Source organism: Bos javanicus, chromosome 12 (assembly GCF_032452875.1).
Source record: "Bos javanicus breed banteng chromosome 12, ARS-OSU_banteng_1.0, whole genome shotgun sequence".
Lineage (NCBI taxonomy): Eukaryota > Metazoa > Chordata > Mammalia > Artiodactyla > Bovidae > Bos > Bos javanicus.
In genome coordinates this window covers 63746987-63756516 of record NC_083879.1, presented here as the reverse complement: position 1 = coordinate 63756516, position 9530 = coordinate 63746987, and the positions used below count along the sequence as shown (strand labels likewise).

Genomic DNA, 9530 nt, shown 5'->3' with positions numbered 1-9530 from the left:
GAGAGCACCCATATTGAACAGCAGCAAATTAATTTGAATAAAAACTGACAAAAGAGTAAATGAATTCACACATCTCTCTCTGCTCATGATAAATTTTGTAAAAGTGCAGAAATGATGAGAATTATGAAAGAAAATCATTAATAATCCCCAATGTGAGAAATAGGTATTTAGTGACCAAGAAAACACCATCAAGTTCTCTGCAGGGAGCTCCTTTCCTCCAATATATGGCAATGAAATGATCAGGTTCCAAAATATGAAATAAAGAAGTTTGAAAATGTAAGTGAAAATTGACTTTAGAATAATTATAAAATGGAAGATATGTTTTGCTCTACTATGGGAAATGTTCTATATATTTTTAAATAAATAGAATGAGAAGCCCATTATGATTCCAATATTGCTTAAGAAATTCTGAAAAAAGTGAGAAAATTTTCATGTTTATCTTTCATATTAAGAAGGAAAGATATAGAATAAAACATAGGAATAATGAAGGATAAAACATAAAATATTATAAACATAATGACTTTCATGGGCAATAGTTAAACCAATATAAATATATTGAAATCAATCTCTCTAAAATTTCAAGTAGAAAACATAAATTTGCAATGAAGTGTACACTTGTGAAATATATAAGTATGAAATGAAGTGAAAATGTTAGTTGCTCAGTCATGTCCGACTCTTTGTGACTCCGTAGACCTGCGCTGGTGGGCTACAGTCCATGGAGTTGCAGTCAGACACTGACTGAGCAACTAACACTTTCACTTCACTTCATACTTATGCATTTCAGATCTTCCCAACCCAGGGATCAAACCCACGTGTCCTGTGTCTCCTGCACTGCATGTGTTTTTGTTTTTGTTTTTTTTTTTTTTACCACTGAACCAACAGGGAAGCCCGTAATATAAGGATCGTATAATCCAAAAAACAGGGCATCCAATCATGCTACAAAGTAAATATATGACCTTTTAATTTTTATAAATTATACAGGATATAGATTATGAAGAATTTCATGTAATTTTCTACTTAAAATATTCTTTTCATTCAGTTGTTCCACACCAGTATATTGATTATTGCATGCAAAATTGGATGTTCATGGGTCTCAGAAGTGAACCAAGCAAGGAAAAACAAGCAACCATACAAAAAACTGCTTTTCACAATCTCAGCTCTTGGAATCTAATATGGGAAGCAGACAGGCTAAAAATATAGTAAGCTAGGGAGAGAGATTCTCAGTGGAGGTGTGAGGCAAAGAATTTAGGCAAAGAATCTAAAAGGACTCACTGAATGAGTGACATTCCATGTGTATTGAAGTACAAGAATCACGAAGGCAAGCAAGGTATTGGACAAAGGAAACAAAAGTTACAATGTAAAAAGATGTTAAAGAATCTGTTTTACTCAAGGAAAAGCCAAGAAAACAGTGTATCCAAAGTTAACAAGCAGAAAAAAAGTATGAGAGGAAAAAAAGGATCCTTAGGTCCTAGACCATCACAAGGACTTTGATTTTAGCTCTGAGAAAGCCACTACAAGATTTTGTGTAGAGCCTTGACTGTCAAAATTTAGGTTCAACAGAATCTTTGTAAGGATTGCAAAAATACAGATTGATGAGTTTCTGCCTCCAGACTTTCTGATTCAGTAGGTCAGGGGTGTAACCTTAGAACCTGTTGATGGACCCGGTGACCACATTTTGAGAATCGCTGGGGTAGAATATTGACAGGAAATGCTTTAATTCAATTAATCTGATGTACTTTTGGAGAAAGACTGAAATGAGACAAAGGTATAAGCAGTGGAAGCAGGATTTTCTCTCTGTAGGTTGTGGTTGAATTCATTTTCAGTTTCCAATGGCACGGTTTGATTGGATTGGAGTGTGTGTGTGTGTGTGGGTTTATGCTGCTGCTACTGCTGCTAAGTCGCTTCAGTCGTGTCTGACTCTGTGCGACCCCATAGACGGCAGCCCACCAGGCTCCCCCATCCCTGGGATTCTTCAGACAAGAACACTGGAGTGGGTTGCCATTTCCTTCTCCAATGCATGAAAGAGAAAAGTGAAAGTGAAGTCGCTCTGTTGTGCCCGACTCTTAGCGACCCCATGGACTGCAGCCCACCAGGCTCCTCCATCCATGGGATTTTCCAGGCAAGAGTACTGGAGTGGGTTGCCATTGTGTGTGTTTATAATGATCTTCAAAAGACCATAGTGGCCCTTTATGGAGGAATGCTAATCATTGCAGTGGTTAAGTGTGCAGCTTTGATGCATGACCCAAGCATGCAGGTTTGTGCTGAGGTCTTTGTCCTCTGTGCCGTATGAACCTCAGAAGCTCCTCTGCAGTCTTGGGCCTAAGCACCTAAGCCAGCTGCTCTAAATCATCCGTCTGTCATTGGTTAAGGTGACATTCTTTAGATGTCTAAATTATAAAGGTATGATTTCTTGCTTGCTTGGATCTGTGGCTACTTTCTGGAAGAGAAAATCACTGACGTTAACTTTAGATGGGCGACATATAAAAGATCTTCAAATTGGGGATCTTTCTTGGCAGCTACCTCCAGAGCTAAGAAGAAAGATATTAAAGAAGATTTCAGTTCCTGCTGTCAGCATACCAGGCCAGTGAAACTTAAAACTAGTTTCCAAGGTCAGGGGAATGTCCATGCCTCACTGTGTCTTCAGCTCTAGAGAGGCAGTCCCTGATGAAGGGGGTATTATTTTATGTGCTACTTTTGTCCAAGGCTCAGCCCTGGCAGACCTAGAAGAATAGTCTGGCCGTTTCATCTATCGGAGCTACCTAACGACCCCTGACTACCACAGTGGTCACAATTAAGTCTCTCCTGTGCAAATACATCCTAGATAAGGATCTAGATTATAGCTTTCCATGCCATGTCTGCCATTTTACTGTCCAGAAAAGAATTTCAGCAGGAAATCCCAACTTAGTAGCTTGACTGAAAGCATTAAGGTACTCTCCAGATCTGAGGGAAAAAGAAGAAAAAGGAAGAGGCAGGAAGAGAATGAAATTTTCGAGAAGTAGAATCAGCTTTTGACTCTTTTCAGTGAGAAGGTCTCAGAGCTTTTTGTACACAGTGCCGCTTCTCTCCTAAATACAAGAAGCACTACATATATCTTATAAAGAATGCTAACTCCTGTCACAGGAAAATTCTAGAATGTAGCATTGAGCCCTTGAAGGATAATGTAGAAGGAGTTGAAAAGTGATTAACTTTGCAAGCTAATCATTGGCACTGAGAAAAAAATAAAATGTAAGATAAAGAATAATTTCTTAATTTGAACAAGTTAAACTGTTTCCACTGAATAAAGAAGAGGCCACTTTCAGGCAAATACAAAATGAAGAGACGGACATTATAGCATAATTAAATGAAAATCTTATGTAATTGTTCAATCATGTCTCCACATTAAAATATCTATAGAGCAAGGTGGAAGGTGAGTGTGTAGTCGGAACTGAAATTGTAGACATATATTAAGAGTATGCACTGCAGAAAGAAAAACCTAAAATACCTCAATCTCTTTTCATGCTGATTAAAGAAATATTGATTCAGTATTCCTCTACAGTATTCTGACTTGGTCAAAATTTTCAAGATATTTCCAGTGGATGTGATTCTAAACATTGAAACAGTATATTGAGATTTATTACCTTTGAGGATAGTAAATTATGTAATATAGAAAGACCAAAAAAATCATTGTTATAGACCAAGGAGGTTTTCTTTTGCCCTGTTGTCCTGAATTTGAATAGATTTAAGAGTTGACTCATTGGAAAAGACTCTGATGCTGGGAGGGATTGGGGGCAGGAGGAAAAGGGGACGACAGAGGATGAGATGGCTGGATGGCATCACTGACTCGATGGACGTGAGTCTCAGTGAACTCTGGGAGTTGGTGATGGACAGGGAGGCCTGTCGTGCTGCGATTCATGGGGTCGCAATGAGTAGGACACAACTGAGTGACTGATCTGATCTGATCTGATCTAATCTTGGCAGACATTACTTGGAGGTAGTAGTGGAAAAAAACTTAAATGGGTAGAATTAGCCATTAGTTCCAGGTGAATTCGGGGCAATTGGGAAAGTTGAGGGAGTTTCATTGCACTGGATCATAATAGAATCTAGCTTATGCCATTAGTGAAACCCAGTAAGGCAGGCATTTTTCTGGACCAAGAGATGGGTGAAGTTTCCTTTTATAATAAGAATGATGTCACTTTTCTATATTTTAATGGTTATTTTACACAAGCCCTTTGGCCATATTTCTATGCTGGAACAGATTCTGAAACTAAAAATCTCTTCAGTAACAGATTATGAAAGATAAAGAACATGGGAAACAACTGTTTTATTTTCCATCAGTCTGTGCATGTAATTTAGACAGTAAATCTAGCCTCAGGAATTTATATTAAGTTTTATGATAAAAAAGATATATTTTCATTCTTTATTTTAAACAACTATAAAAACATACAATACCAATTTCATGGAGGTTATGGGTACAGTTGTCAAGTGCTTTGAAATTCTAAGATAAAATATTTGAGAATTATATTACTTAACATCTGCAATGATTAATTTCACATATGAACTTGACTAGGCTATGATACATAGATATTTTGTTAAACCCCAGTCTAAGTGTCACTACAAAGGTGTTTTGCAGTTGAGTTTAACATTTAAGTCAATGACTCTTGAGTAAAGCACATTACCCTTCTCAACATGGGTGGGCCTCATCCAATCAGTTGAAGACCTTAAGAGAAAAAAGACAGATTTCCCAAAGGAGATGTGGTTCAGCCTGTGGTCTGCCTTCAGGCTGGAACTGTAGCATCAACTTTTCACCTTCTCCAGCCTGTCAGTCTACCCTGTAGATTTTGGACCTGCCAGCATTTACAATCGTATAAGCCAAGTCCTTAAAAAAAAAAAAAAAAATCTCTCTTTGTATATAATGCACATTCTATTGATCCCTTTTCTCTGGAGAACCCTGATTAATACAGTATCTATCTATTTTTTTTTTTAAACAAAGTCTGTAGTGAGCCACTGTAGTGTCATTGGTTTTGAACCCCTTTTCTAAAAATTTCACCTTCAGGAAGGATTGAAGAGAGAGAAACACCACTCCCCACTGCACCTCATTGAAGTGTTTATGGCATAATAGAGTAAATACGTGATGGCTAAATGAGGAGCCTTTTAGAAATAGCTACTTACCTTAAAAAAAAAAAAAAGACAAAAAAATCAGATAACCATGAACTTTGATGAATCAATGCCATAAAGCATCTTTAAACCTAGAATTAGAATGGTTGCTAAAAACAAACAAACAAACAAAAAACCCTGAAACCCTTTGCTTTGGGATGAAGGTACCTTTGGACAACCTCAGAAGTGATGACAACTTAACTCTTCTGTAAGATTGAAGGCAGGAGGAGAAGGGGATGACAGAGGACAAGATGGTTGGATGGCATCACCAACTCGATGGACATGAGTTTGAGTAAGCTCTGGGAGTTGATGATGGACAGGGAAGCCTGGTGTGCTGCAGCCTATGGGGTAGCAAAGAGTCAGACATGACTGAGTGCCTGAACTGAAATGTTAGTTGCTCAGTCTTGTCTGACTCTTTGTGACCCCATGGACTGTAGTCTGCCAGGCTCATTCATCCATAAAATTCTCAGTGACAAGAAAACCGAGCCGGTTGCCATTCCCTTCTCCAGGGAATCTTGCCGATCCAGGGATCAAACTCAGATTTTCCACATTGCAGGCAGATTCTTTATGATCTGAGCTACCTGGGAAACCAATCCTCTCTAAACTCCCTCTAATGATTCTAATGAGGGCTACACTCCACCCCAACTGCCCTATGTTTATTTTTGCACTGTTTAAACAGCATTGGATTGGAAAACATGTTGAAGTTTGTGGCAGTATTTCAAAGACAAATACTTAGTCATATCATTAAAAAAATCTGTTTACAAACTTTAAATTCATGTTTTTGGAGCAATATTTCGTGGAAAGATAAAATGATGAATGATGAAAATAAAATCTGGATTGCCAGCCTAAATTAAGTAACTTAGAGCACACATCCCAGCTATGGATAATAGTTTCAGCAATTGGGGAGATTTAAAGATCATGATTAAGGAATGTTTGTGAAATGTAATTTTAATAACTTAAGCTTCCCAGGTGGTGCTAGTGCTAAAGAACCCACCTGCCAATGCAGGAGATGTAAAAGAACAGGTTCAATCCCCAGGTCAGGAATATCCCCTGGAGGAGGGCATGGCGACCTGCTCCAGTATTATTGCCTGGAGAATCCCATGGACAGAGGAGGTTGGCAGCCCGCAGTCCATAGGGTAGTATAGAGTAGAACACAACTGAAGTGACTTAGCACACACACACACACAACCCCATAATATAAAATAGATAATATAAAACATCAACTGATGTTTACTGAAGAGTGTCACAAGTCCAACAAAGCACCAAATGTGATGAACAAGAGATTGTTCATGTCACTTTTTATGGAAAATGCTAGGTATAGAAATAGTCAACAAAGGCAAAATAAGAAACAACTAGATATTCTCCCCTAATATCTTACTTATTTTATGAAAGGGAGGAAACAAGAATTTACCTGATTTTGTTACTTCTTTCATTTACATCACAGCCATTAGCCATTTAATATATCTTCTATCATAAAGGCCATTGCAAAGTTGCTATTTATCTCCCAATATAGTAAATATGAAAGTTTTAAGCAATCCATCTGTACATGCCTATTGGTACTTGACGTTTGTAAAATAGAATCGTTAAGACAACAGAAACATCAGAGTAAAAACCAAAACAACTGTGTATAAATGCACACAACAGTGGCCACATCTCATTCCTCTGGTTGCAATACTTGGACAATCCCTTAGATTGTTCTGCATTTTGTGTTGTATATCCTGAGCGGGACGGATAGCCATGCTTAGTTGCTCAGTCATATTCAGCTCTTTTTGATCCATGGACTGTAGCCTCCAGGCTCCTCTGTCCATGGAATTTCCCAGGCAAGAATACAGGAAAGGGTGGCCACTTCCTTCTCAAGAGGATCTTCCTGACCTGGGGATTGAACTCAGGTCTTCTGCATTGCAGGCAGATTTTTTATTGTCTGAGCTACCAGGGAGGCCTGGGATATATAAAGGTATGTCTAAAAATGACCTTGCGGTGACCAGAGTGTGTGTACACACATTAGTTCCTGTGTTGGTTATCTGATGACAAGTTTGCAAGCAAACAATGGCTTTATCTCCCTGGCACAACTTTTCCAGGCTTTGCCCTTTCTCCTTGCTTCTATTCCTATTCAGATACTTTCAATATTTTCCTGACATCTGTCATTGTTGGGAAGCTTTCCTAAGATGAAACAGAGTTCTCAACAAAAATTCTGAAGCAAGGATACAGAGAAAATTTGGTGTCTTGGCTTGTCAGATACAAAGCTTTGAGGAGATGTTATCTTTATTTACTGATGTATCAACTAGAAAAACGAAGAGTTCCAGAACCCGGTCAGAAGAAAAATACATAAAAATAATTGAGTGAAAGTGAAGAGCAAAGCAGAAGCAGACATACAAAGAGACACACAGGGACGAAGTTTTGAGGTACATTTTTATCAGTTTCATGATGCTTCCTAGCATCTTTTATTTTTATTGTTTCATTTTTCTTAAGTTATATATCACATTTAATTTCTGTCCTTGCAAATGGATGGCATAGTAGGCACAATTTCCCAAACTCAGTTCAGTTCAGTCGCTCAGTCGTGTCTGACTCTTTATGACCCCATGAATCGCAGCATGCCAGGTCTCCCTGTCCATCACCAACTCCCGGAGCTCACTCAAACTCATGTCCATCGAGTCCGTGATGCCATCCAGCCATCTCAGCCTCTGTCATCCCCTTTTCCTCCTGCCCCCAATCCCTCCCAGCATCAGAGTCTTTTCCAATGAGTCAACTTTTTTCATGAGGTGGCCAAAGTATTGGAGTTTCAGCTTTAGCATCATTCCTTCCAAAGAACACCCAGGACTGATCTCCTTTAGAATGGACTGGTTGGATCTCTTTGCAGTCCAAGAGACTCTCAAGAGTCTTCTCCAACACCACAGTTCAAAAGCATCAATTCTTCCACACTCAGCTTTCTTCACAGTCCAACTCTCGCATCCATACATGACCACTGGCAAAACCATAGCCTTGACTAGACGGACCTTTGTTGGCAAAGTAATGTCTCTGCTTTTAAATATGCTATCTAGGTTGGTCATAACTTTCCTTCCAAGGAGTGTATTTTAATTTCATGGCTGCAATCACCATCTGCAGTGTGGGCCATACATGGGAAGCTTTCAACAACATACCCACGCACATTGAAATGGTAAGGAACTTTTAAAAATACTTTCACTTATCATTTATGATGTTGGGAAATGTTTTGTCCATTCAATTATTTTTTTACTGCTACATGCAGAGTTTTATTTGATCTTGAAATTTTAATAATGATTTATTTGTGTTTATGTATAGCGAGATTAACATAAAATGTGCTGCTCACTTTTTTTGACTCTTGTTTCTTTTGCATTGATTTTGAATTTTTTTCAAGAAGGTAATGTACATCGTTTGTTTTCTCTGCCATCTTTAGGTCACTAGGGGAAGGTTTTATGTCTCTTCCTTCCTTATCCCCCTCCAATACAGGCACATATTCTCCACTTTCTTGATCTGTTTTTGGGCAAATCAGTATCTAGCGTGTTTAAAACACCTTGAGTGCTTTTTGCAGTGAGGCTAGTATCAAGGTTCTGAATTAATGTGATATTGTATTTTGACCATGTGTGCTCAGTCACTCAGTTGTGTCCAACTCTTTGCAACCCCATGGACTATAGCTGCCATGCTTCTCTGTCCATGGGATTTTTCAGGCAAGTATACTGGAGTGGGTTGCCATGCCATCCTCCAAGGGATCTTCCCAACCCAGGGATCAACCTATGTCTCTTGCATTGGCAGGCAGATCTTTACCACTGAGCCAGCAGAGAATCTCTGTATTTTGGCCAGTATATGTATTGCTGTTTTTATACTTTATTAGTTTGGAGTAGAGAAGGGCTAAAATGTTTAAGCACAACTATTAATATCCAATATTGTTTGAGGAATATCATCAAATACTATTAAAGGAAATATGACTGAGTGTACAAATATTTTTACATTCATTGTATTTGTGGTAAGAGTGTTAAATCATTCATGTCTATGATGTATACAGAATTGGAATATAGATGATGGGGGAGGAGGATGACAGCTACTTCAGCCTTAAAAAACATGTTTTTCTCATTCATCTATGGGATGTATAAAATATACATTCTGTGTGGTTCTTTTGACTTTTGGAGTGTCTGAATTAATATTACAAAGTATTTGAAACTAATTTTACAAAAGAGTATACAGCCGATCCCATGCTTACTTGTTCAATTGCTCAGTTGGGTCTGACTCTGTGACCCCCATGTACTGTAACACTCCAAGCTTCCCTGTCCTTCACTATCTCCCTGAATTTGCTCAAACTCATGTCCACTGAGTCAGTGATGCCATCCAAACATCTCATCTTCTGTCGTCCCCTACTCCTCCTGCCTTCAATTGTTCCTAGCATC

The 9530-nt window shown here is 38.5% G+C and overlaps 1 pseudogene; it reads left to right on the top strand.

The window, feature by feature from the left end:
* The first annotated feature begins 1275 nt into the window (after positions 1 to 1275).
* On the top strand, positions 1276 to 3607 carry LOC133258034 (tripartite motif-containing protein 60-like; annotated as a pseudogene).
* The last annotated feature ends 5923 nt before the right edge of the window (positions 3608 to 9530 follow it).